Source organism: Chenopodium album, chromosome 11 (assembly GCF_948465745.1).
Source record: "Chenopodium album chromosome 11, dcCheAlbu1.1, whole genome shotgun sequence".
Classification (NCBI taxonomy): Eukaryota; Viridiplantae; Streptophyta; class Magnoliopsida; order Caryophyllales; family Amaranthaceae; genus Chenopodium; species Chenopodium album.
In genome coordinates, this window is record NC_137844.1 from 46,287,569 (window position 1) to 46,296,723 (window position 9,155).

At 40.0% G+C, this 9,155-nt stretch overlaps 1 long non-coding RNA gene across 1 annotated transcript; it reads left to right on the top strand.

The window, feature by feature from the left end:
* The first annotated feature begins 7,221 nt into the window (after positions 1 to 7,221).
* Positions 7,222 to 7,665, top strand: LOC145568967 (uncharacterized). Its single transcript, XR_014096028.1, has 3 exons — positions 7,222 to 7,277; positions 7,351 to 7,488; positions 7,561 to 7,665. It is a non-coding gene; the product is annotated as an uncharacterized LOC145568967 (long non-coding RNA).
* The last annotated feature ends 1,490 nt before the right edge of the window (positions 7,666 to 9,155 follow it).

The window sequence follows — 9,155 nt, forward strand, 5'->3', positions numbered from 1 at the left end:
ATTTGTAAATTATGCACATTTTTTACATAAAAAATGCACATATAGCTTAAAAGTTATGCAAATTCAATCTTACTCTTGGATATAATCTCCTATATTCTTCAACGTATTGTCCACAACATATATATTTATCATAGTCATGAAGACCCTTTTGATATTTTTGATATATGAGAGAGCAAAAAAAAAAAAGATGGGAGAAGAGATAATTAAGGAGGAGAAAAAGGGAGAAGGACAAGGAGGAGAGAGAGACAGAGAGAGAGAGAAATGGGGATGATCAAGGAGGAAAGATCTTTCAAAAAAAAAAAAAAACAGGGAGGGAAGAGATAGAGGGGAACCAAAGGAAAGAAAGAAAATGGGGAAAAGTATTATTTACAATTTTGCCATTAATGAAGCTTAAAATAAGAGCCTTTAGATCAGTTTATTTGGATGGTTCAGATTACTTCTCATCCTTCTCATTATAAGCCCTTCTCATTTGACCCTATATATATGAGAAGGATGAGAAGGATTCTATATGCATAATTTTTGTACTAAATGTGCATATATTTTTCGACTTAAATTCGATGTGCATAAATTTTTTAAAAAATGTGCATTATTTTACTTCTAAATATGCAAACTGTTTACTCCTCTTATTCATTTACCTAATAAGAACAGAGATTTGGGCAGAGAGAGCACGACACTGCCAATTCCAATAGACATTCCAAGTTATTCTTTAGATTTAATTTAATTGCTTAGTTTTTTATTCATTCACGCACCTAAATACACCCCGCTTCTCTTTCTCCCTCATCCTCTATTTCCATTAAAGAGTTCTAACTAACATTCATTGGTGTTGTCGAGAGCTTCCAAATGAAAATCTATGACCTAAAATGGTGAAGATGATCAGATTAGTTCTACTGGAGGGAAGAATTGAAGGCAAGGAGATAAAATCATGAAACTTGAGGGAGGAAGAGAGAGAAAAGATGAATAGAAAAAATTTTGAGGCCGACAGTCGATCTCGGTCTTGATCAGATGGAAGAGTACTGTAGACACTAATTGTGTCTCCCCAAAAAAACAAACCCAGTGATGAATACCTTTCATGTCATTGATTATCGAACAAGGTGAAATGTGAAAAGTCTTGTGATGCGGTTGTTTTAATGTAAAAATACTTCTTTCTGTTTTCGAAAAGGTACTCTATTTATGAAAATGTCCAATCCAATTTAGTTTGGTCCATGATAAGGGTCCAATAATAGTGTAGTTGGATTGGGTTCGAAAAGAGCTTTCCAACGATATATTATAAGCCCAATTCCGATGAATAATGAGGAAGTTATGGCTAAAATACTAAGTTGGGCCCGAAACAAGTTTTATATACGGCCTAATGATCTAGTGGAGGGCCAATTAATTATTATTCCTAAAGTCATTATGATTGACTTTAATCTTCTAGAATAATTTAGAATGTTCTCTTAAGTTCTAGTGGAATTAGGATTAATAATTATATTTTTAGAAAATAAAGAATTTTATTTGGAATAAAATAAGTGCTTTATTATGATAAATCTGATTTTAATTGTGATAATTACGGAGTCTAATTACTTAATTATATTAGGAAAAGGACTCCGTACAACGCGTTTATCTTTTTAATACCATCGCGAAACGAGAGCTCCATCGTGTCGCGATGAAGCTGTCGCGCCGCGACAGAAGTAGTTTTATTCCAAATTGGATTCGGTCTTTTTCTGATCGTTTCCGGACTATTTTTCAAATAAATAAGGTCGTATTTCCCCGTTTTCAATCATCTAATTCTATTCTCTTCTCTCTTAAGCAAAAGCTTATTCTTTCTCCCTCTTTCTAAGCCTAGCCTTTTCATAAACACAATACCGCATTCACGAGTCTTAGACGCACCTAACCAAGTTCGAAGTTGCCTTCGCCCTAGACGTGAAAGGTTGATAATTTCTGAGGGTTTGGTCCCAAATCCCTATTTCAGTTATTTAAATTAATTGTTTGATTTAATATTTTCCTTGAAGTTACTAACGTGTGTATTGCTTTGATAGAAAGAGATACGAGGCAACAAAGTAAGTAATTAAATTACTTATTTATTATTCTTTTGACATAGAAATCATGTTCCTAATATTTTATTTATATTCTTAGTATCATGTTAGGATGTTATTTATTGCTTTCTAGTGTCATTTTTAGGTTGCTTCCTATTTCTTTTATCATGTTAGTATCTGTAGGGAATATTTCAAGCATTACGATAACCCCAAACTTGAACCCCACTGTGATCATACACTAAAGTACGGTGGCGTTCCAAAGGGAAAGACAAAGAGCAAAAAGAGTCGCCAACAAGTTTTAGGAACTTGTAAACCCAAAAGACAATCCAAAAGGACCATCAACTACTCCATAAGGTCTTGAACCAAACAGGGTCCGGGGATGAAGGTACGAATCCAATCTACAAAAGAAAGGACCCGCCCTATAAAATAGGCCTCTACTTTGTTCTGCTCGTATTCATGTGCGCTTTTCGAATAACATACAAACATTATATTAATCCTACCCTGTTTATCTATGTTGGTTGAATATTAATGCACAAATAATACTATTATTGGCGATCACTTGAGTTAAAATCACATTAGCCTAAACCAAATTATTAATTATCTTATTAAGCGTGATTTCAAGTACAAATTCCCTTTAAACCTGCATAAAAGGCGTGATCAAGCAATAACAATAGAATATATCAAGCAACATAATAATAAATCAATAACAATAATGATAATAGCATGATAAGGCATAATAAAGCTTAATAATAATAGCAAGATCCTAGGCATGATACTAACAAGATTAATAACAAACCCTAGCATGTCACTAAGCAATAAAGATCAAAGCTTTAAACCTAACATGGTACTAACATGATATTAGAAAGAGTAAAGCAACCCTAAACATGATACTAGAAAGCATAAAATAACATCCTAACATGATACTAGGAATTAAATACATCCTAACATGATACTAGGAATCATAAAACAATAATAAGCATGCTTTCTACATTGAAAGAGAGTAATAAGATTACATACTTTGAAGCCTCGTACCTCTTTCTAATAACAAAATACACAAGTTAGTAAACTTCAATGAAAATAATAAACAATAATTAAATAATTAAATTGAAATCAAATTAAACAAAGTTTAGACTAGTTTTGGACCAAACCCTCAGATATTATCAACCTTGCACGTCTAGGGCGAAGGCAACTTCGAACTTGGCTAGGAGACTCTAAGTCTTGTGAATGCGGAATATTGTATTTGAAAAAAGGTTGTTTAGAAAGAGAGAGAAAGAAAAGAATTAAGAAAGAGAGTATTGTTTGTAGATGAATGATGTTGGTAGATGAAGATGATTGAATGATTGTGAATTGATGATGGTAGATGAAGATGATTTTTGAAAACAGGGATTCGGACGCTATTTATAATGAAAATAATCCGGAAAAACATAGAATTTGATAAGGAATAAAACTCCACGCTGTCGCCAGGAATTGACTCTGTCGCGACGCGACAATGTCTGTCGCGCGGCGACAGGGTCTGTCGCGCGGCGACAGGGTCTGTCGCGCGGCGACAGACTTGTCGTTTGGCGACAGCCTGTATTAGCGCGTTTTTCTTCACGCGGAATCCGATCTTTAATCAACTTGATCTACGAAATCCGTACAGAAGATAAAATATATTTTTAAGATAATAAAACCATATTTTATTCCAAATAAAAATATTTTAAAAATAATTAATTATTAAATCTAACAATATTAGAATTAAAAGGAACTTTCTAGAAACTTCTAGAAAACTATAATTAATCCTAATAATTTTAGGAATAATAATTAATATTGGGCCCAGTTTAGTATTTTGGCCATAACTTCCTCATTATTCATCGGAATCGGGCTTATAATATATCGTTGGAAAGGTCTTTTAAAACCCCATCCATCTACACCATTATTGGACCCTTATCATGGACCAAAATAAACTGAAATGGACGTTTTCATAAAATAGAGCCATTTTCAAAAACAGAGAGAAAAGAATTTAATTAAAACTAAACCGCAACACTTGACTTTCGAACCACTTTCACCTAATTCGATAATAACACAACGTGCAAGGCATTCATCACTGGGTTTGGTTTTGGGGAGACACAAATGGGTGTCTACAGAAGCCCCCACTTTGACTGAGTTTGGAGAAACTTAGGTTTCAAAAAACGAGAGTCAAAGTGTCGATAGGGACGGAGAATGATTCAAAACGTTCTGCAATTCCAAATCATTCTTATAACGCCGATGCCTGCAAAACTAATCATTAGTTAAACAGATAAAAGAGTTAAGAAACGCGTATCTTGCACCGTCGAGCACACGTCTCTGAACGTAACCGTTTTGTTGCTTCATCTGTTGTTTGTGACAACCTCCACAGTGCCTCGTGAACGCCATCCTTGAAGATAACCGTATGTCGTCGCCTTCAATATTCTTGGTAACAATCCTCCACAGTATTTCGGGAACATCGTCGAAAATAACTGTACGTCGTCATCTCCTGGGTGTGGCAATATGTCGCCACAGCAGTATGTCGCCGCTATAGACAATCTCTTCTTTACCTTGAGGGACCGCCGAAGGTGGCCTTGCTTCGCCATCTCCACCATTTGTGACACTACCTCGTCACGACCGTACTTCGCCGCTAAACAATTCCTCTTTATGTTGAGACATTGCCAAAGAATCACTTTACCTATTGACCCTTAATATCATCATTTATCATTGTTTTGTTTTATTTGTGCCAGTACTTTGGTGCTTTTGCTTTTGTGAACCACTACTTTGGTGCCTCTATTGAACCAATATTTTGGTGCCTTATTTGTTGAACCATTATTTCGGTGCCTTGAACCATTATTTCGGTGCTTTATTATGAGCCAATACATAGGCGCTTTAAGCTAAAGTGAGACGATCTTTCATCAAGTCGATCACTCAGTGCATTTCGATCAAGCTGACTAAATCATGTCAATTGCTCAAAGGGGCTAACTGGCGTACCAAGGAACCCAAATTACTAAAGTGGACCCACAAAACCATAAGGAAGAGCCCAGCACTCTGTCGCCGCTCCTGCGCTGACCAGAAGTGCCTGTCGCGAGCATTTACATCTGTCGCCGCGCGACAGAGTCTGTCGCCTCGCGACAATTCTGGCGTTTGGCGACAGAATCGGGGTTTTAAACCCGTCTTCTTCTTCTTTCTCATTTCGCTGCTCTGCTTCACAAACTTCGCGAAAAACTTCAAATTACTCGTTCTTGCTCATTTTTCAACCAAATTCGCTCAAACTTGTTGCAAATCGAAGCTTTTCTCATCTATTTTCCTGATCTATGTAAGTTTTGCTCAAACTCTACTCGGTTTTTGACGAATTACGCGTTCTAATTCGCGAATTTTCGAAAAATTCGAAACTCATTTTGCTTAATTTGCTTTGCTCGTTGAATTTTATGCCTTGAATTTGTTTAATTATGCTTGTATATTACTTTGGGAGTATTTTGAGACTTGTTTGACCCAATTTGGTGAAGAAATAAACAATTCACCATTGTAGGACCTCTTAAGGTCGTGAAGAACAATGTGAGTCGTTCTTTGCATTTTGACCGCTTTTACTTGTACAATTTGTCACAATATTCATCATATGTTTGCAAGAAATTGCTTATTTGCTCAAAGAAACACTTCCATGCTTGTTTGAGATTTTGCTCTGTTTTAGTACTACGTACTCTGTTTTTTTTTTTTTTTTGAACATAGTATCATGCGGCTTAGGCAAACTTTAGACACTATAGAGCCTTCAACTTAATTACTTTTACATACTTTAGCATGGCTAGACGACGTGGTTCCGGTTCTCGGTCGAGGGACACGCGTCGAGAGGACGAGCCCACCAGCGAGGGCGAGGACGTGCCTTCTACTTCCGAGCTGGGTGTCATGCCTGATTGGGACGAGCGCACTCTATTTCACGCGCCAGTTCATCATCTGTCGGAGAGAATCCGACGAGGTCTAGCGAGTGGGAGGACCCGTAGCCATGGCTCGGGTAATTCCACCATCATTTCCCTGTACGACAACTTCATCTGCCGCGATGAGGGGCTTCGTCGTCTTTGGGAGTCATGTGGGTTGACTCCTCTGCTGCAGGCCACTCGGGCCATGTTTTCATACGATGGGGGTAACCTCGTCGTCCGAGCTTTGGTGGAGTTCTTTTGGGACACCACTAACACTTTTCACTTTCCCTGGGGTGAGATGACAGTCACTCCAGCTGACTTTAGTCTCATTACGGGGCTAGAGTTCCAGTCTACTCCTCTACCTTTCGATGCTGGCGTTACTGTTTACTCGCCGGAGGTTTTGGAGTTATTGGGGCCGATCGTTATTCGGGCCCAGGCTGAGGCTCAGTCGGGACAGCTGAGTTCCCGATGTATCCGTCGCGGCACGCTGGCTGCGGCTTTCGAGGATGATGCGACTACCCGAGAGCAGCGGGTGCGCATCTTTGTGCTGATTCTGCTATCAGGGACATTTTCCCCTGATCGAGGTAGTAGAGTACTTCTATACTACCTGTCTGCCGTTCGCGACCTCCAGTTGGTCGGGACATATGACTGGGCCAGCATGGCCTATGCTGATTTTTTACTGGGCTTGCGGCGTTCCTGTCGTCACAAGGCCTTGTCTGGAGAGATAGCCCTTTCCAGTTTCTGGAGGGTCGTAGAGGTATATCTCCTTTTCCCTATTTAGATTTTAACTCTAAATTTAGAAGCACAATCCTTACTGATTCTCACTTCCTGTATAGATTTGGTTCTACGAGTACTTTCCTTCTCTTGCGCCTGCGAGGCCTTCTCCTCGCGTGCTCCCCATTGCTGCTAGTTGGGGAGGCCGCAGAGGTCCGCCGGAGGTGCTACGCCTTCGAGAGATGATCCTCACGGTAGGTTTTTCCTTAATTCTTACTTTCTCTTTTATCACCTTTTAGCGTTAGTATCTTACTTAGTGATGTTTCAGGAGCCTAGCCCGGTATATCGACCTTGGGCTGCTTTTCCTATCCCTGCGCTGGCGGCGCAGTACACGGCTGAGCGTCGTTACTTTCTGGGGACATATGGCGCGGTGGTCTACCTGGGGGAGAGGGTGGCCATCCAGCACTCCTCGGATACTTTCGTTGTTCCTGCTCCTCCACCTCGGCATATGTTCCACGATGCCTTGCAGCGGGATCGTGCTGGTGGGCCTTCGCGAGGTACTCCCTGGAGATCACACATTCTCCTCGAGCAGAGTTATGAGGAGGACCTGCTACCGTTGCTAGCGCCGGCTCCTGTCCCTTCAGAGGAGGCAGCGGTATGCTTTTATCCGTTTAGTTTATCTTTCTTAGGTAGCCCCCAAGTATCCTTCTAACTTTTACTTTTAGCAGGCTGGTCCTAGGGAGTTCATCCCTCCGAGGATGTCTATACGCTACCAGGGTACGTATGGACCGATCGAGGAGCTTATTCCGCCAGCTCCAGCGGGAGAGCAGTTTGTGGAGCGGTCTATTCCTCGTCACCAGACTCGAGTAAGTAGTTTTTTTGTATACCATCCTTATGTTGGGCTTTATAATTGCTATTGACTTTGGCTATTTTGGCAGTTCTCTCGTGAGGTGGTGACGGCTATGGCCAGGTGCATTGACGCCTTTCGCAGCCAGCTTGTGAGGTTGCGGAACCGTGCTACCTGTCGTAGCAACGACGCTGAGGAGGTATTACTTTTACTTTTACTGCTTTTGGCTTTATTTTCGTTGTATTCGCTAACTTTGATTTACTTTTGCAGGGGCAGCCTATGCCTTCTCCACGCACTCGATCGAGGCTCGAGCCTAGGAGGGAGACTACTAGGTCCGACTCGAGGCGTCGCCGGACTACTTCTGGTGGTCGAGGTGGTTGTTCTGAGGCCGCCACTGTAGAGGATTCGGCGTCATCACCTGAGGACATTTCGACCGGACCGACCGTTCGAGGTGGGATGGGTGGTGGGACATACGAGTTCGGCTCGTCGTCGCAGCAGCCTTTGCAACCCCAGCCTCTTTCCGTCGGGTTTCAGGGTGAGGTTAGGTGGCCTGGTCCTGAGCTGCAGTTCGCGCCGCCTAGTGGTTCAGGGGGCGATGATGGACATACTCCACGGAGTAGGACATTTTTCGATACATTCGGCATCCCTCGCGACTTGCGACCTCCGGCGCCATAGCTGTACCTGTGTTTATTTATTGTTTGACTTTTGTAGGACTTTGCCTATTGTATTTATATGACTTATGTACCAGACACTTGTATATATATATGCCTTTTATTATTTATTAACATTCTATTTACTTGATTTATTATTGTATAACAAATGTGTCGTGCATGTAAGTGTGTGAGAAAGTGTAATTCTTGCGCAAAATTTTTCCGTCATTTTTAATATTAATGGAGGGTACCGACTCTCTCCCCCAAAAAAAGAAAAAAGAAAATGAAGGCAAGCTTAAAATTAATAAGCTTTAATATAATAATAATAATAATAATAATAATAATAATAATAATAATAATAATAATAATAATAATAATAATAATAATAATAATAATAATAATAATAATAATATTGAGGGTATGAGAAGAGGAATAAAACAGTAAGTCAAGTCAAAGTCGGAATCAAATACGTAAAAACACGGTTTCCTACGCGCAATAGGTGACGCTACTAAGGAAACAACTGGCGCCGCGTAATCCATTCTGTCGCCACGCGACAGGCTCTGTCGCCACGCGACAATTTTGTCGCCTGGCGACAGACGCGCTTTCCTGTTTCCTACAGGAATTGAAGTCCGTCGTGCAGAAAAAGTTATAAATAGCCCCCGAATCATCCGTTTACTGCATAATTTAACCAGCTTATTAAATAGTTAATTAACTAGTAATCATGCCTTTAGCTAAAAGAACCTTTTGTGGGTACATGGATGAATGGTGTCGTCACTTGACTGCTAAAGACAAAAAAGCATTAGATCTTTCTCATATGGGGGGTATGTTTGGAGTCAAGGGGATAAGCCTTGATATTGACTTTATTTATTCTGCCATAGACTATTGGAATATTGATACTCATTGTTTTAGATTTTTTCATGATGAAATATGTCCTTTACCGGAAGAATTTGGGGCCATCATAGGTTATTATTCCACAGACCTTGCGGTAATGCCTAGAATCAATGAATATTACTATAAAGATTTCGAACACTTTTTT